At 38.9% G+C, this 25,979-nt stretch overlaps 1 long non-coding RNA gene across 3 annotated transcripts; it reads right to left on the reverse strand.

Annotated features, from left to right (window-relative positions):
• Window positions 1-1,313: 1,313 nt before the first annotated feature.
• On the reverse strand, window positions 1,314-25,857 carry LOC131093540 (uncharacterized). 3 transcript variants are annotated; one of them, XR_009115588.1, is made up of 4 exons: window positions 25,772-25,857; window positions 13,932-14,080; window positions 9,573-9,712; window positions 1,314-7,529 (listed from the first exon to the last, which is right to left on the reverse strand). It is a non-coding gene; the product is annotated as an uncharacterized LOC131093540 (long non-coding RNA). The 3 variants fall into 3 exon arrangements; XR_009115589.1 differs by lacking the exon at window positions 25,772-25,857 and adding an exon at window positions 25,309-25,394; XR_009115591.1 differs by lacking the exon at window positions 25,772-25,857 and adding an exon at window positions 18,529-18,608.
• Window positions 25,858-25,979: the final 122 nt, after the last annotated feature.

Raw genomic sequence — 25,979 nt, forward strand, 5'->3', positions numbered from 1 at the left:
ATTTGTTCATAAAGCAGACAAGGTTTCCAGTAGAAATTCTTAAGAAGTATAGCTATCACAATGAACTACTATCTTTAATTTTATTTGTTGTTTCTGAGTGTGCATCATCTTGGTTTCCATGCTACGGCAGTGTGATTCATATCTTGTGGTTAGGAAGACTGACTTTTTGTTTCCGAAATTTCTGCTGTGAGAAAACATCTGCTGAAACGTAGATAGTTTGTGGTGTGTGGATGAAATATGTATTCTTTATACCCTCCTCCTGTAAGGACAGACTCATCACAAGTAACAACCTTATTCTCACAGTTGCACTCTTGACACATTATCCCCTAGTAAATGATCAAATAGTTTTTCTGTTTAGAAAAAAAGGTGTCATCTGATATTTATATATGTGTCATTTGCATCATTTCCAGGTTGCAGATGCATACATTATTCTTGTTGCAGGGAAGACTATTTTTACTATTTAACACTTTGTAATCAAAATTGATATTCCATAAAATCTAATAATTTCTATTACATAGAGAAAATCCTCCTTACAGTACCAAGAAACACTTGTTCAACTGGAAATTCAGTTTTAAGTCATAAGAGCAGAGAGGTTTTATTATCCAGTTGCAGTTTATCAGGCTGAAGTGGGAACTGCTTATCAAGTTACAACATGAGTACTCATTGGCAGGAGCTCCCTACTACTGCTGGCATCTCTCAAGGTTTCAAACAGAGTTCATACATCCAGACTGGAAATCCACGCTTTTGCATTCCTATGCTTCTCTGCTCCCTTTCTCAGCTGGGGACAACTCCCAGAAGCAGTGGCCCCCTTCGAACCCTTCATGTGATCAAGCTTGTGTGAATTCTCAGAAAAAAATAACTAGCGTGGTGGCTCCTAGAACATTACAAATTTTTCGGTGTATAACCATTGTTCAGCAGACACCAAGGCCAGCATTTCATCTGCTTTTTTAGGTATCCCAAGCAACTCCACTGCAATTATTGAGACCAGAGGTATAATGCTGCAATATTTGCCACATACATCACTCTAGATAAATAAATATTCATCCACTAACCTAACATGGGTAATTTCATACTCAGCCTTCTCTTTTTCCTGTTTCTTCAGCTTCACACACTTAACAGAAATTTCACAGGTCTTCACAATCCCTCCCACCCCAAATACCTCAGGTGTACATGCTCTCCATGCTAAATATATAATATAAAACACAATTGAAAATAAATTTTCCCCAGTATAGTGATAATGTTTTGCAACACGGGAGAAACTTCTTTAACAAGAAGAGAGAGAAAAATGGAGTGTCTGAAAACAGATCTTATTCATTTAAATAAGTTTTTAAAATCAATGTTACATATAGTATACTCACTTGTCCATAGAAGAGCTCATCTTCATTTCTTAATTCTTAAAATTAAACTGCATTCTAGTTTTTAGAGAATATGGCATATTAAAATGTGCACATATACCCTGTCTGGTTCTTTAAAACATGTGAAAATGTATTCCCACAGCTAAGTAGTTAATGTAACAGATATTTTATCTCCTTCTAGACTGATTTTTTTTTGGCTGCTTCCTACTATGAAAAGCAGAAATCTGCATTATTTTTGACAAACAGCATGGTACTCAAAGACTGAAGTATTCATTCAGCTGTGATTATAAGAAATACTATTTCATCATTGGTTATAACTTTCATCAGTGGTGCCGTACCATGATTTTCTCTGACTACTATTCTTTGGATTTCTTTCTTTTTTCACAGTTAGAAACGGAGCTCAGTTTTGCACAGTTTATAGGCGTATCCTATATGTTTTCTTGATATTAGCCAGCACTAAAAGAATGCTTTTGATTTGAGATGCTTGAAGGAAGAAGTCATAGAGGGAAAGTGGGTGTTCCCCTGTTGTCTGACATTTTAATAAGCTGAGCTAAGCTTGACAATCATATATTCCTCTTACCTCAATGGAATTGCTCTTTCATGGAAGTCATCAGATGCTCTTAAGAGGGAGGCTCCCTTGGACAGGGAACTGACACTGTTCAGCACTGCTGTCTACATGCAACTGTGACCTGATTCAAAGCCCTTTACAAAGCTTACATTGCTGGTGACATTTTGAGAAATTGTGTTTCTTTGTTTGCTTCTAGTTTTTATACAAACTGCTCCTGATTTTAGCTGGGATAGAGACAATCTCTTTTGAAGTAACTGGTACTACTGTGTTCTGCTTTTTTCATTCAGTGTGAGGATAATGTAGATAACACACTCATATTTATTGCTTGCTCTTAGTCAAGGCCTTTGAGTGTCTCATGCTCTGCTGTTAAGCAGGTACACAAGAAGCTGGGAGGGACTATAGCCAGGACATCTAGCTTAGGGAAGTTCTGTACCACAGAACATCATTCTAAATACATAAATTGGGAGAATTGGCTCAGAGGGGCATATAGCTGCTCAGGGATAAGCTGGGCATTGGTCAGCAACTGGTGAGCAATTGTATTGTGTATCACTTATCTTCCTTGGATTTTATTTCTCTCTTTAATTGTTATCTCCCTTTCCATTATTATTATTACTGTTGTATTATTATAACATTCTATTTTATTTCAATTATTAAGCTGTTTTTATCTCAGCTCACAAGTATTCACTCTTTTCTGATTCTCCTTCCCATCCCAGCATGGGTAGGGGGTGGTGAGCAAATTGCTTCATGGTATTCAGTTGCTGACAACATAATGGCTAACACTCCAGTTATTCAATTTTAAAATATTTTCCTTTTTTTTTAGTCGATATGGGGCTAGTTGGGAGGGAAAATGATTCATTAGTGTCTCTGTGTGGAGATAAAAAGCCTCTTAAACAGAGGAGTCCAGAAAAATATAGTGGGAGGAGAAATTACATGGAAGATTTTGTCGCCTTCAGAAACAATTGATGTAGTTTCAGATCTATATTTCACTATTTGGCTGTATCCATACCTGGTATTGAAATAAAAACATGACTCTTCAGCTGTGGTTGGATTTCCGTCGTTTTATCTGATTAACAAACATAGAAAGGTCTTGTCTATCAAGTGGTTTGATATCTCTGTGGTATAAATGTCAATAAATGGTAGAAATTTTCACTTCTGCACTGATGTACCTGAGTGTTTAACTCTGACAAAAATGGTAAGAGAACAACCCCTGTCTAAATTCAAGGGATGAGCAGAACACAAGAGTAACACTTAAGGCATTACTAGATGCCTTACTTCTCTATTTGCAGCCAAATTCACACTGTGCAGTGGCAGGGCTGTATAAAAAGGAAAGGAGGGAGGGTGGTGTCAGCTGCCCTTTTAGAGATGTTTTAGAGCCTAAGAATGTCAAATTGAAATATCAACACCAAAACAAAAGTGCTTTGGCTGCAATAGAGAGACCTCAGTGTCAACATGATGTCAGCGAATGCAAATTTGCCTTAAAAGATTAACAATTTCTGCTCATTATACATCCACTCAAGTATTAATTTTAATGTAACAATAATAACCACCTTGCCTTCCAAAGAAAGGGGGCATTTGTTTTAAAGAAGGAGGCTTTAGAAATAAATGCTTCTCTTATTTATGAAGTCTGGTAAAACAAGGTGTAATTGGAAAGGTGAAGGAAGAATTCCCTCAACACTCAGGTAGATTTCTGGCACATGAAAGGAGAAGTCTGACTTTTCCCCTCAGGAGGGCAATGGAGTCCCCAGCACAAAGAGCTTCCCTGGGAGCTAGGGCAGGTAAACAAGGTCCTGGACTATGAAGGATTCTGACAGCAGGGAAAGTCTCATGAACCACAGTGAATGGTAGTTTCTTTTCTCTGTGAGGTCTAAGCAGCTTCTTACCTTTCACCAGGGACCACGGTGCCTTTTAGCACAAACTAAACCTGACAACTTGAAAGTAGCAAAAAGCTCTGCTCTCTGAATCTTTTGACCTGGCCCTTTACACTGCAATGTCCTAAGGCAAAATTCCTTTTTTCTTTGCCACTAGAAAATGTTTTGCACTTCAGAGAGACCTTTGAGTTCCTTCAACCTGTACAGAAGCTGTGGATTTGGGGAATGACTGAACAAGACTGTCTCCCACATCGTCATTCTGTTTTCATTTTTTTTTGTTTGTTTGTTTCTTGTGTATGTGAAGCCACTGACTTGTGATCTGACAAAATAGAAATAACACCTTCTGTTTTTGGCAGATAGGTGAATTTCTGAGATGAGCATTAGCACCTATCCAGTGCAAACATGCAGGGCAATGTTGATGTGCCAATGCTCAGACGATGATGAGTGAAGCAGACATTTTCATGATAAGCTTGAGAAAATTGGTGATCATAGGGTTAAGAGGCTAATACTAAAATCAGAGGCTGAGCTGAACAAAGAGCTGGAATGAGAAGGTAGAGAACTTGCTCCTGCTAAAGCCAAAGGAGCCTTGTAGACTCATTTGGCAAGTGCATCACCTCCTAGAGTGTGGTGGCAGAAGCAACTCAAACCCAATGTGGCCACAGGACTTACAAAAGGGAATTGTGGGCCTGGTCACTTGCCTGTGGTCAAAGGTTCTCTAACAGAGATTTAAGTATGCACAATTACAAGCAGGTCAAGCTGTGAAAATTTTTGTTGCCTGCAGCTGGGAAAATATAAAGTCATGTTTCCAATTTACAATTTGCTCCTGGCATTGCTGATGATACTTAAGTAATGGTTCTTAGAATAATTTATTCATCGTGCTCAGATTTGGCTCAAGACTTCTCTTGTATTTGTATATATTTAGAGTTGCTCATATCTAGAGCTTGTTAATTACAGCTTTTGAATCTGTTTGCCTTTGAATTGCAGAGACCCTTTTATTTAAAATATCAGTAGGAACATAATAAACAAAGAAAGGAAAATAATCAAACATAACTGTCTTTAAGCTGATCCACATAATGTTATATTGGATATCCCATCAAAATTAAAAGTGCTTAGAAAAGAGTGATTCTATTATGACAGTGAAAGCCAAATGCTTTCAGCTTCTTATTGGAAATAATCAACTTGCATCATGTTGCTGCCTTAATCCCATTAAGGCTTAAAGAATATTAGTTTATTCACAGCCTTCTTTCATCTAGCACTAGACAAAACCCTGTAGTAAATAATTATTCAGAGTAGCTTTATTATTTTAGATTCCAGTTCCAATTTTCTCACTCACACTGAAAATGGCCTAAGAACTGATGGATTAATATTAGTATTTCTAGAAAATTAAAAATAACATTTATTTTACTTGTCACGTAATTAATTATATATTAATAAGCTCAGTTGTTTTCATTTTTAAGAGACATGCTTTTAGCTTTTCTGGAGACTAAGGTTTTGGAAAGTGATGCTTAGGGTTCTGTTCAGTCATATTAAAAGTCATGCCTATTTTGTGGTTCACCCTTTTCCCAGAAGCCTCATATTTTATCTTTTCCTTATTGTTATCAACACAGAATCTTTCTCAGTCCCCAGAAGGCTTGTTTTAAGCTACTTGTTTCCAGTTTGTTTCAAATCTTTTCCTACAATGTCCTTCCACACTGTACAGAGCAGCTACTGACCAGATGCCAGATGCATGAAGTACTCTTCAGTTGGCTCCTTTCCTCAAAATTACTGATTTCTATGCCAAACAAATTTCTAATTTTTGGACTTCATAACTGTTGACTGTGCTGTTACCTCAAGGCAGTTGATGCTGGAAACAGTCCAGGCGTCAGTGACTACTGTCACAAAATTTAAAAAAATTCTCAATCCCTTTCTCATGTATTTGTCCTAGAATTTCTAAGGCTGAGCAACCAAACCTTAGTAGCAGTAGGTAACTGTGGAAGCCAGAACTTGCTGCAGAGCTAGCGTGTGGCTTTCATAATCTCTGAGACCCACATTTCAACAGCTTCTTTTACGTCCTAAGTAATCTTCTTTTATTACATTTTTCTCAGAAATTATTCAAACCTATATGATATTGTAGGTGTAGTTCATGGAAATTTCTTTCTTGGCTTCCCTATCAGGACCTTTAAAATTTTATCTCAGAAGATGAAAAATGTACGAAACAACAGCACAGTTTCAAATTCTCTCCATAGCCAAGGTGTCTTACAGGTGACATCTTGAGGGCTCTTCTACACCTTATAAGTCATAGTACTGAAAAATATGAAGATAGGACTGCTTAGTGTAAAATGCTACACATTACTGAGTCTAGTGGAAAAAACTCTATAGTGCAGAAAAGATACCAGTAATGTGTTGCTGCATTTGTATATATCTATTACAACCCTGCCTTCAATTACATGGTCATGATCTCTATGTTTATTCTGATCTCTCAAGAATTACATACAAAGGAAGATGTAAAGTTTCTCAAACAACTGTAATTGCTAGAATTTTTACTGTCTTCTTTACAAGCTACAATTTATCATATTTTTTGTATGTAATAGTGGTAGATATGATGGAAGTATCTTTGGTAGTTTACAAATTATTAATACTGCTTATCAGTTTTCTTGGATTCATCTCCCTTATTCTAATTTAGGCCTTTAAAAGCCTCTTTTTTCCAACTACTTCATATCCTACAGCAGATGTTTTGCTGATCCTTTTCTCAGAAGAAGAAGAGAACACAAACAACTACACCCCAGGAGCACAATCTGATCCCTTTAAGGGCTTATTTTAAGCCTCCCGTCTGAAGGATTTTGTGGGAAAGCACCTGAGGAGTGAATATTTCTGATTTGCAGGGAGCTGCTTTCTCTTGAGAAGTGATGATTAGAGCAAGATGCTGAGGAGCTGGCCATCCCTCCTGTGGTTCCAGCCACAGGAACTACACAGAAGGATTGATTAAAGGCCAGAATATAACATTTGACAGTATTCATTCAGTGAAAAGTTCATAGAGGAATCCCATAGGTGATGTACATATACACCTGTGTTGGGTAAATCATTGAATAATCCCTAAAATAAGGATCAAAGTAGAGCTTGACAAAAACTACTATTGTTCATTTTCCTGTCTGCATTTCAATTCAATTTACAGGAGACTCTTCCTAGTGTGAATTTAATTAGAGTTAACATAGAAAATTTGTTTTTTATCTGATGTAATGCATTAACATAAAGTTGGATAATCTAATCTATAACCAGCTCTTTCTGTTTCTAAATAAAATTATCAAATAAAGCTTCTTTAGTTTATATGCTGATTCTTCTGCTTCAGGGTCCAGCTTCCTCAGTGCTAACAGCATGGTTACAGGTATTCAGTCTTCATCCTAGCCCTGCACGTCAAATACATCCAATTGTTTTAGACACAGAAAATAAGAAGAGAGTTTACCTGCTATTTGTATCGTTATGAAAATACAGAATGTTCTTGGGTGGTGGGAAAAGAAATAATGTTTTCTGTCCTACATGCTACCAGGCATGACAGATAAATGGCATGCTCATTGAGACATTTCATCTGCTGGAGAAACTCCTGAAAATATTTTGAAATCTGTCCCCACAGAGGAGTGTAAGTCCACATATAGATGTCGGATTTTTTACAATGCTTCTTCTTTTTCCTCAGAGGTCAGTGTGTAGAGGATCAGTATTCCTAAATGGACGTATTGTTTCCATTCACAGCTTTAGAAAGATCTCCTGCAAAGAAAAAAGGTTAATTATTTAGATTCTCAAATGTATAATAAAGATTATTAAATATAGACAGGCTTTAGCCAAAAAGCCCACCAGTTTTTTTGGTATGAGTTTTTAGGTCAGAGCCAGTAGACATACAGATGTTTTTCTGTCTGGATTTGAATGTGTGCAAATCCTGAGAGTGTTTGAATCTCAGGTTTGGATCTTAATTTTCCATCTTTACCCATCTTTCTAAATAGATTTTTTATCTTGGTGCTCCAAAAAAAAAAGAATTAAAATTAAAAATGGCCTTCATGAACTAATTGTGAAGCAATAGTACAGATCTTTTCAAAGTTAAGAAAAAACTACAGCTATAATTTAAAAGTGCACAGTCCAACTTTTATTCTTTACACCCTAAGTATTGCTTCAATTTCTTGTGAAGTTAGTGGACTATAACATCTTTGTTATTCTTGTTATGATTTTTATTATCTTAAAGGGAAAAGAGAAGTAAACCTGAACTGAGTGGACTTGTCAGCACTGTGAGTATGTTTCTGTGTAGATTCTGTGCAAAAAAGATGAAGAAATTCTGAGAATAAAGAAGTCTGACAAAGTGCAGGAAACACTTTAACTCACTATTCTTCCTCTTTCCATTTTTCCCCCCAAATCTTTGTTTGGTTTCCCTTGTTTTGGCAAAAATGATAGAATGACCATATGTATCAAGTTGAATAGAGGAATGACTATTTATAGTGTCATTTGAAAAACAAAAATCCACTCCTTGCTGAGTAAAACAGTTAAGAAAACTGAAGTCTTAGAATAATCAGAAGCATATGTTTGAATAGAATAATCAGAATAATCAGAATAATCAGAAGCATATATAATAATCAGAAGCATATGAAAATCTATGTACATGAAATACAGAGGTACTGTCATGACTACTAAAGTGGGACAGTGTCTCTTTGAAGAAGAGGCAATTTTTCATGATGGTGCAAGCCTTTGCTTCTTTTTCCTTAACCCTCAAGAGAGCTGACACGCTTTTGCATGGCACTATTCTTACACCCTTACAGTAATCTTAGGACTATATTTTGGTTCATGTCTTCATCCAGTACCTCCTCAAGTGTATAATGCAGAGAGGGATCCAGTTCTCTGCTTCTCTCCCTGGAAGCACCTTGAAGCTCAATATTTCTCCTGTGTATTAAATTTAGTTTCCAATGGCTGCAAAAGCAAAAGAGGGGAGACAATTGATGTCTTGCTTGGAGATGAGAAGTGGTTGAAGTTGGTCACACCACCAAGGCAAATCAAAAGGTTTCCACAGGTTCCTTCTTTTGGGAGTTGTGGGAATCCAGAAGTTTTCCCCAAAACTGGAGATGATATGAGTCACATGTATTTTTCAAATGTCAGTTCAGTAAGTTACATAACCATGAGAAACATACAAAAGAGTTTCACATCCCTGGGAAATAATTCACACACACACAAACTTAAATGAATACATCATGGCACCAAATCCTGAAATGGCTCTTCGGAGCTCTGGTATTTTCTCCTGCATAGGAGAAAGAAAGCAAGCTTTTTTATGTTTGTTTGGGGTTTTTTGACTGTTTTGTTTTGATTTGGTTTAGAAGACATTTTTAATTAGAAAAAAGCCAACAGCAAATACCACAGAGAGTGTAGTTTTGTTTCTAATAATTCACATGCTATGTCTTCACTTAGCGTAAGAAGCAAGTTTTTAAAATTAATACTTTAAGTAGTTCTGCCAGGAATTATGTTTTATAGTAGTCAAGCAGAGGGAACCCTCAATTTAAGGAAATTTAGGAAAACATTTTAGGAAAAGAAATTTGGATATAAAAGATATTATATATGTATCTTAACAGTAGCTATACTCCAAAAGAAATAGCTAATTTAATCATATTATATCAATTCAAATATTGATCCTTACGGTTAAACACAACTTTAAAATGATATTTTATATAAAAATATTTTTCTATAATTTAAATTGAAGGTTGGCTGCTTTTCCATAGGAGATTTATCTATATTCAGAGGTCACCTCAGGTTTAAAAAAAAAGATATCAGACCTACTTATACTTTGTCTTTTTATAAGCCACATATCAACTACGGACATAGCCTTCAGCATTACAATAAAAAGAGTCTATGATATGAGGTGTCTTCCTTCCCCCATCTTGCTCCCAGAAAGCATTATTATTCAGAAATTTTCACAGCTGTAAAGAGAGTAAGGAAACATTTGAGGGCAATTATTTTCAAGTAATTGATAACTCATTTTAATTAAAATATTTCTGAAACTGCATCTGAGCATTCAGTGTGTGTAGAGTGCCGTGCATATTCTGCTATAATGTGAAGACTCAAAATGAAAAAAAAAAGAGCATCCATGCTTTGTAAATACATTTTTAGTGGCAGGAAAATTCTCTTGCACAAACAGTTTTGTGTTGTGCCAGGTGCTGTCCCCTCTGAAATGGTTCTTGCAGGTGTTTGTGGCTCTGTCTGAACAGGGGTGATTGCACACGATGGTTTATGCCATGGAGGATTGCTCTTTGCATTTACAGGACTCTGTGCACTTGTTAGGTTTAGCACTGCTATATAAAGCATTAAGCTTATTATACCCAAAATAATTAAATTATACTGACACAATTTGATTACTTGTGTCCAAAGGAAGACACAACTGCAATGAGGTAAAAGCTTGACGTGAATGTTATTAACAGTAATACTTTGCAAATAAAGATAAGTATTTTCTTAAGCATTTTCATTAAACCTATTTTCCCTTTTATTCAGTTCATTTGCCATCCCTGTAAAAATGTCTCTGGACCTCCAGATGTTTCAAAGTATGGAAGCTGATTGAGCTTTTTAACCTTACTTCAGTGTTTATACACAGTACACAAGATATTTTGTTCACAATCTGTATCAGAAATTCTGGATTTGTTGCATTTCTTTCAAATAATAGGCATCTTAGTTTAATTTTTTTCTTGAAACATCCAGGTCAGCGTATGAATTGTGATAGAAAAAAATATAATAGCACTTACTAATTTCAGTCTGCCAAAATTAGACCTATCATGAATGGAAGCTGGTTGATGTTTCATTAACATTATTTTCAGCTGAAGCAAATGTAAAACATAAGTGCCTCATGGTGGTCTGCTAACTGCTGGAGAAGAGAGAAGACTGCTGAAGTAACGAAGTAACACTGGGCAAATGAACAGATTCCTGCAGAAGCAGGTTATTCAAAATCAGCACCTTGCCTTCAGAAGCAGGTAGTGATGCAGTGATGGCAAGTGCTGTCTCATGGGCAGCCTTCACATCACAGCTATTTTCAGCAATATATAATTTGATAATCATTTTCATCTCAGCACAGTTTAGCATATTTATTCCTCCATAAGTTTTAATTCCGCTTAAGAGGAATGATCCTATCAACATAAAGAGGTCATAAGGATTGCTGCATGATCAGATTAACCTCTCTTCAGCTTCATTGCCTCCAGGCTTTACATCAGTTCTACTTGATTTTGGAAACAGTTTGTGTGCTATTTCCAGGCTACTCTTTCTAATTTATTGACATTATACTATATTTATTTGATATTATCTATTGCTTTATTTATCTCTATTAATATTTATAGGCCCATTCCCACCATATGTCTTGATTCCATGAGGATAACATTACCTAGACACTACATTTTAATATTTTTCTCTCCCTTTATTTTTGTAACTTTTTATTTTGTAACTAGCTGGTTGTACCATTCGTAAAAAGAATTTGCATTGGCATTAATAATGATCTCTTTCCTTCTCCACAAACTGAGGTGAACAAACAGCTGTTAATAACAGGGCTGATTGCAGAACCAGAGCCACTGGAACTTCCCTTAAGACTAAAGTGATATGGATTTGTGAATCTTAGCTTACTGTTAGGGAAATTTTTAAATATTTACTACAGTGCTTGAAATTACAGATGTGAATTTCCTACTGTGGTTTCTTACAACAACCCTACACCCTCATTCTTTCTCATTGCCTCTGTTGAGCTTGAAACACCTGATTCCTGGAAGTTTTATTTGGAGAGTTGAGAGAGAGTGTTGACTTCATTTCCATACCGGCTAAAAATACGGAATGAAAGAAAACAGGGGTGACTTAGGGTTTTGCCTAACCAGGGCTTATGCAGTGTGTTTATGCTTCATGACCTCCTTAATACTTTTTTAAATTAGTGCTTTTTTTTATCCATATGCTTGCTTGAGACATAACCATGTAAGAGCAATGATTCCTTAACATCACTTCCCTGGGAACTCTTGTGATTTGTATTGTTTTCCAGAGAGTAACAACAGTTCTTCAGAAGAAATTTGGTAACTGGGTATCAGTATATTGCTACTAGGTTTTGATATTGTTATTACCTGTATTGTTGTTCACTGTGTTTGTGTTTGTAATATGGTGTATTAAGGAATGCACGGTATTCTATAACTGTTAGATTTCAGGCAAGGTGGTCAATTTAATTCTGAATTTTCAAGGCACAGGTTCTTAGGATAATTCAAATCTTTGTATTAATTACTATGCAGAATATAAACTGATGTCTAGTTATTCAGTCTGGATAGCTTCAAGTGGAATATATAACACATGGTAAATCTGCCTGAGATTCCAATCAAAATCTGAGCCTGAACTGTGTTGTAGTCATTGTGCATGAAGCAAGTTTACAACCATTTTGAGTAGAGTTGCATCCAAGGAGTATATTTACGTGTGAGACTCACTTATTTCAGAAAATCCACTGAGCACTAATCCTGACTTTGTTTCAGTTGACATTTGAAAAAGAAAAAAGATTGCAGTGCTTTCTAAAGTGTTTACTCCAAAGGCTGGAAACCTTAACCCATGCACAAATGAAGAAATTTTCTTTCGTAGAAAAAACTCAGAGATGTGGAAGTGCTCATTTTTTCTACTAAGTCTGAATTATTGCTGTTTCTGTTCAACCCAAATAAATAATTTCTCTTATTCTCTCCCAGCTTTCTTTTTCACCTCTTGGAAACTAAACGAGTCTATATTTAAGAAGAGGTCTCAACTTACACACTAAACCTGCAATTTTCCATTGTGTTTACAAGTCAGAATGATTTATATCTACTAATTTCAACCTCTGTGTTTGTCTACCAACACAGTAAGTGTCACTGTCAGTAAAATTGCATGTAAGTATTTTCAGATGAACTATTAAAAAAAAAAGTACTTGTTTTCATTACATCTCATATCACTTCTCAAGTATTTGGTTTAGGCATCCTGAGCATTTTCTTAAAGAATATAATTTAATTTCAGTATGAAAGCAATTACAGAAGATATTTCTACTTCTGGATTTTTTGCTTGTTTTTCTCCTGTTCCTTGTTTTGTCCATGTCTTCAAAATAATCAAAGTTGTGTGTGATTTCATGAATGTGTCTTTGTGTAAGATACAGCTGCAGAAGAAACAAAACAGATTCTGATGAAGGGTGAGGGAGGTACTTTCAATGACTAATGTGTTTGGCTTTGTATTGTTGCCTGCCTGCTCAACAGCAAGGCATTAGATAAAGGAGAGCAATAAAGGAAGACATTAAAAAGTGAGATAGAAAGGTACAATAATGATACTGGTACAAATTCCCTCTACCTCTTCAGAGTAATAGATAAAAGTGTTTGAATATTGGGTAGATTGGGATAAGGGTGCTTGGCAGTAATAAAACATAGATAAGTCAGTAATCCCTGATCAGGGGAAACCACAAATATCAAAAATCCTGCAAATAGCTGGAAGTTTGAGAAGAAAGAAAAAGCCATCCAAAACGTGCCGTTGATATCAGTTCAAAACAAGAGGACGATTTTTTGTTTGTTTTCTTTTCAGTGGAGGGATTTGCTCACAAAGAGGATTTATTTATTTATTACTTTTCCCAAAGGCTTTTTACCTTGCAAAAAGTAATATAAATTACTTTGTTTCTAAAACCCTGTGTCAGCACAAACATGCTGTGACAAGTTCCCCCAAGGAAAGTCCTGTAGGGTCCAAATCCCAGCTGAAATTCCTGAGTGAGCCATGCTGAATGTTTGCTACCTGACTGTTGGTTGGAGTGACTAGATTGCAGAATACTGACTTGAAAGGTAGAAAAGCCTGAGGATCTGTACATCTGGCAGTACAGGTGGCTGCTCATTAAACCAAGGAGCACCATCAGAGATTTATTTTGAATCCTATCACTCCTTACAAAAGTATGATGAAATTGGAAAAGTAGCCTTAACCGATTATATTCTATTGAATTTATATTCATTTATATCTCTCCCTGGACTTCATTTAGACTAACTGTCTTGAGCAGTTTGTAACTGATCCTGCAGGTCAGCTATCCTCATGCACAGCACACACTGACTTTCTTCCCTATGGATGTTTTGTCTTCCAGTCTAAACTAGAGTACAGAAAATAAAGATAGAGGAAGAGAGAAAATTACATTGAATTGCAGCTCACCTTATTCCACCACAGAATGCAGCCATCGCCTGCACCTAGGCTCAGAGTCTAACAGCACCTGCAGTTTGGATGAACCATTCATTCCAGCAAAAGCAGCATGACACTCAGAGTTGAGTAGGACAGCCATGTCTTTTGAGCTGGAGTGATTTCTGGGAACGACATAGGTTGGATATTAGATAACCAACATGAAATCCATAGTTTTCTAAAAAATAATACTCTTTTCTTCCAATATCCCCACTGCAATAGTTTCAGTTACAAAAAACACAAGGCATAGCATCGCCAGCTCACTGCCCTGATTATTTTCTTGAGCATCAGGCTTGAAAAAGATTGAGTTGTTTCCATCTGTGTGCGTCCGTACATCTGTTAAGCTAAATAGATTGAAGGGATTGCAAAATACTATCAGACAAACCACTGATTTCTCTGTTTTTTATAGATGGAAATGACCTAGCTACTCAAAGTAATGTTTTATTTCATAAAGAAAACAGAGGAGATTTGAAAATATGGGGTACTTTCCAAAGCTTATTCTATGTCATCCTTATCAAGTATTTCAGAAAACACATTTTATGTCTGCTGTTTGGATGCATGCAAATATATTGTGTGAAAGAACCTCAAATAAATCAATATTTCAAATGTTACCAATACTAGATGTTCTTACACCATGTGAATACCAAAAATTTCCATGAAAGGCCTAGTCTTAACAATATTAACTCAACAGCAAAAAGGATATAATAATATTTCCTTTCTTTCCCCCATCACACACTGTGGTTTAAACCAGAAGTGGTTATTAATTTATGTAAAATTCTGCTCTGGGTTTGCATATAGCTTGGTGTAAGAAATTATTATTTTATCTGACTAGGTACATATAAATAATTGTATGATAGTTTGATGTATATATATTTATATGTAATGCAGCTGTAATATATATATATATATATATATATATATGTAATGATATATAATGTAATTATATATATATATATATATATATATATATATATGTAATGCAGCTGTAATAAGCTTGGAGAGGATCACAGAAGGTGGTTCTAGCCACCACGAGCCTAAACAATCCAGAACATCATCTTCAGGTTTAATGCCATTCTGTGTGAGTTATGTGAGGGAAGCAACTAAGCAACTATTTAGCTGCTTGTGGATAGAATGCACATAGGTGTTAAAGGGACAAACTCAGCCTTGTCAGAGCATCAATTACCACAACAGGAGCAAAATGACACAAATATACCTGAAATTCTTGTTATTTTCATTTTTATAAATGCAGTTCAAGGGACCTGCAGTCATGATTTTAAGGTAACCTTATTTCCAATCATCAGGAACTGTACTGTTTCAGGCTTAAAATCCTAAAATGGCAGTTTTCTTTATTCTTATCTGCCTACAATAGAAAAAATTGAAATGAAGGGAAAAAAAACCCCACTGAGCTGTGATTCTTCCATCTGTATAGTTACAGAGGGAAGGAAAACAAGGGGAAAACACACACAGGTATCTACCAGGTTCTGCCCTGATCAAGATATTTGCCTCATTGTGTCTATTCTAAATGTTGTCATGACTTTGCTTCAAATTTTAGCCTGAAAAAATGGAGACCAAGAAATATACATTTGCTACTTATTGAGAATGTTATGGGAATAAAATAAATATTTTATACAAGGGTAGCAATACATCTTTAACAAATACTATCTAGCCATAACATTCTGGCACATGGATTGCTGAAACAATTTTTACTGGGAGACGTTCTGACAGGAAGACTAATATACCAAAGAAATTTGTTTTCAGGTCTCCTTTTAGAAAGGCTTTCTTTTTTCAGTTTATTGCAGAAGGATCATGTGATGGGGAATGCGGAGGTTTCCCTTTGTGTGCCTTTCCCTGAGGGCTTCACAGAGGAAGAATAATTGCAAATCCACAATATGCTCTATGGAGCCAAAAGGCAAAAGAAGATTCTATGGGGACATATAATTCCCTTTCTTTTTCATTTTTTTGGACTGGCTAATTCTAGAACATGAGTGTGAAAGGCAAAATACCTAGGAAATTAAATAGAGTTTAGATGTTGGCAATGATGCAGACACTGCTGCTCAGACATACATTTGTTAAATTTGTCTGTTAAATTTGTAGAATTCCTCGTATGGTTCTCTACCACTGTAACTACTGGCATAAAAGCTCTAAGAAATTTATTTGTAATGTAACAACATATTGATCACTTACAGCAACTTTTCTAAATGAGCTATTACAAAATACTAGCTTCCGCGCTTCTATGAGGTACTAGTGGAACTCAAAAATATTCTCTTTTGTCTCTTTTTTCAGATTTTTTTAATGTCTTCATTTTGATCTCAAGTTGCTCCCTATACATTTTCAGTTTTCTCTTCAATACCCACCTTTTTAACTACTGGCTTATTGTTATTTCTAGATTTTCCTTATTTGCTGTACTTATTCTCTTTGCTTTTCATCAATTTTACCTTCCTGTTTCTGGTTGCGTTTCTAGAAAAGTACTGTAGGAATCCCATCTTCAGAAAGTGAGACTGAAACATTTCTGTGACTTTGATAAATTGTCCCAAGACTTTTTGTTATTAAACATCTCAAAATTGTATATAGATGCTTAATTACTTCTATCAGATGAGGAATGAATAAATGCACCAAGAACACAGTGTTGTCTTATTATTTAGCATGGCAAACACTATGCCAAATATCCTGATCTGATGGAATTAGGGAACTGAATGCAACATAGACTCAATTCACTTCATATTATTATAACTATTCATATTTTTAGTAGATATAGTAGGAATATTTACCAGGAAAAAAAGCAAACAAAACAGAAAATAGAAAATTTGACAGTTGCTGCATTTCATTCAATAAGATAACTTCAATAACTGAAGTAACCTTCAGCTGCAACTCCTGATTCTTTAGGCTTGAGGTAGAAACAAATACAAGAACTACTTCTTTCATCTTTGGAAACTCACTTAAAACATATCACACTGGCCTTGAGACACTATGCAGACCACAAGCCACCTTAAGGCCGGCCTGAAGGCCAGCTGAAAGGCTCAGACACACTAACATGCAGCTGCTTGTCTTTCTTAACATTGACGAGATCATCTCACCCTATTTCTGTGCTTACTGTTTGGTTTCTTTTCAAACCCTACTCTACCCAAAATATTGTCATATGTGCCTTGAAAGGATTGTCAACGACTTTTGAAGGAACATCTATCATGCTGCACACTACGAGGGAAACCTCACCCCTAACTTCGTAGGATGAAAGAGCCCAGATTCAAACTTACCAAGCATGGACTCAGGGAATTCCTATGAAAGGAATCCTGGATGAAAAATTAATGTTTGCTGGAGTTTTGCTGCCTCTAGGACATCCCTTTTGGTGAGTTTTCCTTATGAAAGAAGCTGTGAACTGGCTCTGGTATACACCCTCAGTAATAACAAGTATTTTATATCTCTGAAATGAGGAACTTTTAATCTCTGGCAGATAGTTTAGATAACAGATCCATTGACTATTAAGGGAAAACGGTGAACTTCTAAAACTTCATGGTATCTTGATGACACAATCTATTGTAGTGCCAGGATAATAAAAATATTTGTGCAAAACACTGAAGAAACAGTTCTGACACTATTGTGCTGAGATCATCACAATTGCTAAGAAAACTGACATAAACTGGTAAAGAGCAGGTTTCAAAGTTGGTTTAATCTAGCGTTTTTTAGAAGATTAAATACGTAGACTAAAAACAAGCACTTCTCTTTAAAAGACCTTTTATTGAAAAGAATGCCCATGGTATCTCTTATCCTCTCCAGTATTTTCTCATTTATTTACAATGTTTTATATATATATATATATAATCCAAAATACAAATTATAAATGAGGCAGCATTCCTTAGAAGAAACAGAACAGCTTTCTTTTTTCGACTGGACAGATAGTTTTCTAATTCAGTATGTTCATTATTCAGTATCTTTATTTTTGTAAACAGAAAAATACTTAAAGAATGCTCTGAACTGCAAAAGAACACACTAGACATTGGTCTGTGGTGCTTTTGCATGTGTATAACATTAAAAATATTTAAGAGACAGCTTCTGCATAGCTGAGATTGTTAAAATCTTACTTTTCAGACAACACCCGAGGCTCTACTCTGAAGCTGATGCTAGATAGCTAGTTGGGAAAATGAACATGCAGGTCATTTTAACTGAGGAGCTAAACATTTATCTTGCATGCAGGGCACACTGATTTGGAAGGCTTTGAGAAGACTCATTACAAGCAAGTGTTAAATATTAAAGTTAGTCTGTGAGCCAGACAGAATTCAGAGAATCAGAGATAATGAGACTATAAAGATGATATGTAGCTAGCAACAGTTGTGGCTTGCTTAGGGATACATGTAAACACAGTCTGGTTAGGACACTTAACAGGATAAACGTGGAAAAAATAGAAAGGATAAAGCAAACAATACATCAAATGGTTTGTGGGCAGTTTTCAGTACATGCACGTTCTCCATTAATGCTGAGAAGAAATAACAAGCCATGACTACTATTTGCAGAATAAAAGCATTCAAGTTTTTCCCACTTGAATGTGGAAAGCACAGCAAAGAAAGCTAAGCAAAGATACCTGCTCCTGTTACCCTTTCTCCAGTGTTATTGTTTGTTCTGTGTAATGTGGTAGCTCTCAGGATCCATGCTGGCTTTAATTCTTCAAAGGCAGTTGTTTCCCTACTTTCCTGCCCTAACAAGATGCATTGTCTTCTCTCCTCTCTTCACTTCCTCAGGTGGCTCAGTCAGAGATGAAAGTAAAAACCAAAAATATTGCTGGAATAACAGAAAACTGTAGTCACTCTGGAGGGGAAAGTAGTTAGGTGTCTAAATTAGAAAGCCTATAAAAAGGGAATTGCTCAATGAGAAAAAGTCTCTAGGAGTATGCCCTGAGCATGTTAGCTGGGGAGGCTGCAGTGCCCTTGTGACAGAAGGCAGTAAATGATGGGTAGGGCAGTTAACTGATAGGGATGACACAGATTCAGCTCACTGTGCTTTAGAGAACTATGGACTCAAGAAATGACTGCATTTTGTATCATGTCAATGAAAATAATTTGAATGAAACTAACACAGACCACAGTTTTATTCTCAGGCAAGCTATTTCCTGAGCAGGTATTAAAATCACTGTGTTTGAGCTTTCTTGTTTGTTTGCTCTTGTCTGTTATTAATTATACAGTATGTTTATGGAAATCTCTGTGTAATTATACAGATCTCATATTAGTTTTAGCCTTGGTCTTTGGCATTTAGATATCTGTGTATCTATTTGCTATTTTCGTTATATTCTTTTCTTTGTATACCCACTAGATTCAACAGGAAGTCCCCCAGAATGAGAAATAATACAATTGCCATTGATACAATACCTGTAGCACATCTTAGTCATGGTTTTATAAGGTTAAATTAAAATGCATGACACCTAAATGTATTTATTAAAGTTAGCTCAAGTCTCTTTTCGGAGAAATAAAACTCTGGCATAGAAACAGCATTGTCGTGTCTAATTTTGATAAATTTTTTACTCATTAGTCTTTCCTCATAATGAGAGTAGAAAGAGAATTTGCAGCCTACTGAGTCAGCCATCATAACTGTAAGCTTGTTTTAGGACCTCTCAAACCACAGGTTTTGTTAAAATTATAAGCCAATTTAGCAACAAATCCCTGTTAATGAACAGAGTGCAGTAGTGTTTGTAAAGTAGAAGTAAATGATCAGCTCTTCTTGTATTTGTGGTGTGTGTAAGAACAGAAGGTCTCGGTGCAACAAGATTGTATTTGTGGTGCAGCTGGATCATATGCTGCCCAGATTTGCTGATTGTCATGGTGATTATTGTTGTGACCAAAACTTTCCTGCTCCCGCATCCTGGTGGTTTTAGGCTATTTGGAACATTCACGGCCAAAAGCATCACCAGTGTTTTTTGAGGCTCAATCTGTACTAGTAAATTTAACAAGTGTTGTGGAACTTCCAGGATGCTAAAACAATCACTGGTAGATTTAAATTGTTAGAATCATCATTTAGACAGCTTCAACATGTTCCCACATGATTCCCAGGGGCAGTCCACGGGTTAGCACAGGCAGTTTGCAGTTTGCATGCAATCACCCTAATCTGGAAACTAAGAAAATATAATAGTCTGGATCTGATTCCTTTTGTGCCAGAGAGCCTCAGTGGCAGGGAACGATCTTGGGAACATAATGTATTTGCTGATCCCGGTGTTTTGACTGCAGGAAACTTTATATAATATGTGCAAACCCAGTATTTTTCTCTTTCTAGGTTTGTAGTTGCAGACCTAACTCTTTGTATATTCATGTAACAAAAATAAACTTACTCCATCAACGAGGAAGGAGGGGAGGAGGAAGGAGTGGCTGTCAGTCATACTGGTGTCTAACTGCTGGTGCCTTGCTTAAGAGGTTCTCTGGGGTCATCCTGACTTGCCATTGGGAAAGGATGACTTTTTATCACTGATTGCTTTATGTCTTCCTGTACTTGATTGGGAGTGGATTATGTTGATGAAAATGAGTGGCTACTTACTTTTCTGGACAAAAACAAAGGTCCTTGGCCATAATAATGGAAGAATATTTAGCTATAATATAGAATTTACTTTCAATGCTTGTGGGAAAAAGAGGATTGATGAATGTTTTAGGCAGGCAACTTTCATTTAAGTTGCTTGCTATACATCTATAGTTCCCCAGAACCTCTTGGTTTCAGATTAAAAAAGGGTTATCTTGAGCAAAGAGGCAGTTTCTGTATAAATTTGTTCTCTTCTACTTGTTTCTGCATAGGAGAAAAAACCCTGAGAATATTAAGACTTTTATACTTATTTTATACTAATATTGTTCCTTTATCCCTGTACTAAGAAGTGCAATATGCTTTTTTGGTTTACATACCATAGGATCTGAGTAGAATCATGATCCTGCCTTAAAGATGATTCTTACTAATTTCCCAAACTTTTTCCAAGTTGAAAAATCTTGAACACAGTCTTTAAATGTGTTTTTCATCTACTCAATAATTTTTGGGGGCTCTGTTGGAACAATTAAGATTATAGATTACATTGGATTAGTGCAAGTCAATGAATTTAAAATAATTAAATATTTTAATTATTTTAATTGTTAACCAAGACCTATCAGCAGGAACCTCTATGTGAGGATTATATTCTCCTTTCCCAAATAATTATATTTCATATTTTTCATCCTTCATATGGCACTTCAACTTCTGGAAATGCTCCCCAAATTAAACATTCAATAGAAACTGGGTGTGATTTTAAACACTAACACGTCAGAAGCACCTGCAAGGGTAGTGGGAGTGGGGAGGCAGGTCTGGATGGGAGCAAAAATAAGAATGTGGTATTTCTGTCTTATGTTGACAAAAAATATAAATAGCAGGGTGGGGGAGGGAGAAGTTTATTGTCAATCCCATTTTCTCATTAAAACTGTAGACAGTTCAATAAGTACCTGAAAGTGAGGCTTTTGTAGTATTAATCCTGATACTGACTTTCTTTGTTCTCTATATAATTACTTCTGTTAAAGTTTTTAAAAGTGGGGTAGAATCTCCGCCCACAATTCTCGTTTCTTGCAGTAATAGGTTTGTATGTCCCTTCCAATTATCAAATAATCATTGCCTATATATATAGGCAATTCACTAACTCTCATTCAACTTCCACAGATGATTACTTCCCTGAAATGAGTAGGACAAGAATTATCTGAGTTGGCATAGATATTCCTTCTCAGCAGAACACAGAAAATAACAGCTAAATCAGCAACAGTTCTGTATATCAACAAAACCTGAGATGCATAAATCACAATTTTAAATCCCAGTCTTCTTTCCATGTCTCCAGGGAAGGAGAGAAGAAATCACAGATACCAAGACTAGATTTCTTCTGTGCTATTTACACTGCAAACAGCCAGAACAAGTCAGCACACAGAATTAAGCTGACGGAAGTGAAATTTTGGCCACGGACAGAAAGAGTAGGGTAAAAGCTAGAAATGAGTCAGAGATGACCCTAAGATAACAAGCAGTGTTTATAGTTCTTATAAATTCCTCCCAAATGACAAGATTTTTGTTGGTCTCAGAGTGACCCTGTGAATCTCCAGCTCACTCAGGAATTTCTGTCTGTTTAGTAAAAGTCCTCTCTTCCAAATAGCCCCTACCCTATGAAATGAGTGAGGGGCCAGGAGACAGAGCTTAGGAGGGAACTGTTCAGGCAGGAGATGCAGAAATGGGGCGGAATGTGGAATTGTGTGGAACAAAACTACAGAGCTTATTTTGGAGCTAGGGCAACAGGTGTGACTGCTGACAAGTGAGAGCTCTGGAAGTTCCAGAGGATGATAGCTGCAAAGTTTACTGGATACTGGACCTCACACATGCTGGGGATGGGGAAAGGCACATCTCACTACATGCACAAACATATTTCTCTTAAAAATCTCATCACTGATTGGCATGACAAGTCATATCTATAAGGGCAAAAATGCTAGCTTTGAGTAGGAGAAGAAAAGTGATTACTAGTTGTTTGAGAGAATTTATTCCAGGAAAATTTGTTCCTTGGTTTAGAACTAGTGAAACACCTGGGTAGTAGCCTAAAGATAAAACGAGAAGAGATGAGAGTACTATATGCATGAATGTGATCTCCATAGGAACTAAACCTTTTTTAATAGTCCACATGACATTAACCACAGTCATCCTTTGCAAGACCAAACCTGCTGTTAAACATGACAAAATACAAGTTCAAAAAGAAAAATAATAAAAAGTCCAACAAAAATAATACACTATAAAGCAGTGTATCTAAGACTGCTGAATCACAGTTGTATAGTTTTTTCTTGTTCTACACTCAATATGAGGCAACATCTCTACTGTACCCAAATTATCAAATAGAAAAGAAAATACTGAGACAGTGCATTAAGGAAAGAGATAATAAGAACATCAGATGATAAATGATTTGCAGAAGTTGTTGGTAACTTTTTAAAGTGTTTAGTTAAGTGCCTAAACGGCCCCAGTGATGTATAAGGACATTCTCCATGCATTCTGCAATTCTCTGTGTGCTGAACACCTGAAATTTCATAATTGCTGTTAAATAGTTGTCTCCTTTATTGGAGAGGATTTGTAGCAACAAGCAGTGGATTTGACTGCAAATGTACAGAAGATGCAATTTCTGCCTAGCAACATGAATTTCCCTTACTCTCTACTTCCAAATTAGGGAGCTAATAGTACCCACAGTACCCCGCTAGTGCTATGCAATTCCCATGGCCTCAGAAGGGAATTGGGAGATACAGCCCATCATGGGAGGCCACTTCCTTCTTCTTGTAATGCCCAGAGATTTGGAGGTAGCATATGAGACAGCATGAGCGTCTCTCTGCTACCTAGGTAGCACAAGAGATCCAGCATTGTGATCTTGAGGCCAGCGGAGAATAAGAAATCTTTGTTCAATCTCAAAGTGAATAAATAAAGGACTGAAAGCAATTTATTAAATATTAGAAGAAGAGGAGCCATGAACAATGACAGTAACTGTTCAACACAAAGATAATGTAAGTGAAGAATGAAAGCAGAGCAGCAATTTATGTTGTATGGAGTCATCACAGCCCACTTGTGTTGACAGAGAAATAAACCAGTGAATAGGAAGAGGCTCAGGCTGAAAAGAGCACTGAAAGGGACTGGGAAGTTTGGGCTGGAAGAAACTGAGTGCTTCCATAGGTAGATATGTTTGGAGTGAAGAATGTGCATGGATTTCAGTTTCAGCTCTAAAATCAAAAGACTAAAGGGGCTGGAAAATAGAAGGTAGTAAGAAACATTCAGTATTATCCACTTGTTTTTTTCTAGGATGCTGGTATGATCTTGTGAAGAGAGATGAGAGTGACGAGGAAAGGGACAGAGGAATGAAGCTATCAAAAAGTTGGCGTCCTCTGCAAAAATGTTAGGTCAGAAAGTTGGCCGGACTGCGACTGCAAGGAATTGACCTCATAAGGCGTAAGGTCCTCTTTCTGTATTTTTCCAAAAATGTTGTATTCTGAAGACTTATTTTTTCAAAACATAATTTGACAAATCCCTGGCATCTGACATGCCCACTAGCATCGTTAAGGTTTAGTCAAATTAATTTTATCTGCCTGTTGTGGCTTCAGTGCACTTTGCCCCTGGCACAGGATGGCAGGGAGCTAAACCCGAGCCATTAACTGATAACCAAGTGCGCCTAATGCCCGCCGCCCGCGGAGGGACCCGCGGGGCCCGGCCCGGCCCGGAGGGACCCGCGGGCCCGACAGCACCGCCCCGGGGAGGCCGCTGGGCCGCGGGGCGGGCGCCGCGCTCTGCCCCAGGTTTTTGCCGTACGGTAACACCGGCACCACCGCTATCTCCTCCGTGGGCAGGGCGCAGCAGCAACACCGTGCAAGCGGGGCTCCTCTCCGTGTAAGCGGCGGAGGAAGGGGCGAGCCCCGCGCCGGGGAGCGATGCCGGCAGTCCGGCCGGCCCTGAGGACGGGCAGCCAGAGCAGCACCACGGACACTGCCTCGGCCTCCCGCCAGCGGAGCGCCGGCTGCGGGACCGCGCCGCGGGGCCGGGGCCGAGCCGGCAGCTGCGGTGCCGCTCCGGCGGCGGGGCAGGGCCGTCCCCACGGGGCGCGGGTGCCTCGGCAAGGGAGAAAAGGGTGCTCTTCCCGACTGTCGTCTCAGCCTGACCGCGAACAACCTGTGTTTACACAGGGCGACTCCTGGGGCTCTCAAGTTTAGCGCTGGGACAAAATTTATTGCAGTTATTCCAGGGGAGGGAAGAGCTCCGATGCCTGCGGCATTGGCGGCGAAAGGGACCGGAGGGAGAGAACGGGCGGGGGAAGCGACGGCGGGTCAGACCGGCACCGGGGTCTCCTTGGACAGTATTACTCGTCAGCAATTTGGCAGTAACTTTCCCATGCAGCTCGTTTCATTTGAAACTAATGTTTAGCCGAAAATATCAGCGCAATGTCTCAGAGATTCGTCACCTAATGGGACGTGAGCCGCGTCCCCGGTCACCGAGACGCGCCGGTCCTCCTGGTGCTTGGCGAGCGACAACCTTGCCCCCAGTGATTCCCGTTCTATCCCCAGGTGTCCTGCTGTCCTTGTCCTCGATGGAGCCCGGTGCCTTTCCGCTTCTCCCCCAATAACTCCCTATTTTGGGCGGTCGCCTGTTATTCTGGGCTTCTCTGCTGGGGCGACCTGCGGCTGTGACGGTGTCAGTCCGGCGGAGGCGGGAAGAGGGGGGGAACGGGGGACGTGGAGTGACAGACACGGACATCACGGTGCCACTGAGATGGTGTCATTTGTCTTTCAACCTTAACGCTGTGATTCTCCCTCCCTCCCCTTCCCTCCCCCGATTATTTTCTGTTATCGGGGCTACATGACCGCTCGGAGCTGACCTTTCCTCCCACTGGCCGCGGGAGCCCCGCTCGCATCGCTCCCCGGCCACCAGAGGCTCGGAGTTTTTCCGTCTCCCATCCCCGCGCCCAGCCCGGAGCGCTCCCGCCGCCGGGCCGCTCCTGCCTCTCCCGGCGTGACCTTCCCAACATGGCGGCGCGGCCGCCCCTGCTCCTGCGCCCGCCGCCGCCGCGAGGGGCCTCCCCGGCGAGGGGGCGGTGGCGGCTGTCAGCGGGCGGGGCGGGACCCGGCCGGGCGCGGGCGCGGGGCCGGGCCGGGCGCTGCGGGGCGGTCCCGGCGCCGCGTACTCTGACAGGCGCTCGGCCGGCAGACGGCGGCCGCGCCGGGGTGCAGAGCCCGCCGCGCACCCTCCCACCGCCGCAGAGGAGCCGACGGGGAGACGGCGTCGCCTCGGCGGGGAGACGCGGCGCGAGCGGCGCTGGAAAGCCCCGACCGCCCCCATACCTGTGCCCTCCGGGGGCGGCGAGTGGGTGTAGCCGCCGCCGATCACCTGGGAACCCGCCCCGCAGCGCCTCCGCCTCCCGTCCTCGCCCGCCCGGGGAAGGCGCCGCCGCCACAGCGAGCGAGCGAGCGAGCTCCGGGCGGCCGCGGGCAGCAGGAGCGGGGCCCGCGGGCGGAGCGAGGCGAGGGCTGCGGCGCCGGTGGGGCTCGC

The sequence above is a fragment of the Melospiza georgiana genome, chromosome 1 (genome assembly GCF_028018845.1).
Source record: "Melospiza georgiana isolate bMelGeo1 chromosome 1, bMelGeo1.pri, whole genome shotgun sequence".
NCBI lineage: Eukaryota > Metazoa > Chordata > Aves > Passeriformes > Passerellidae > Melospiza > Melospiza georgiana.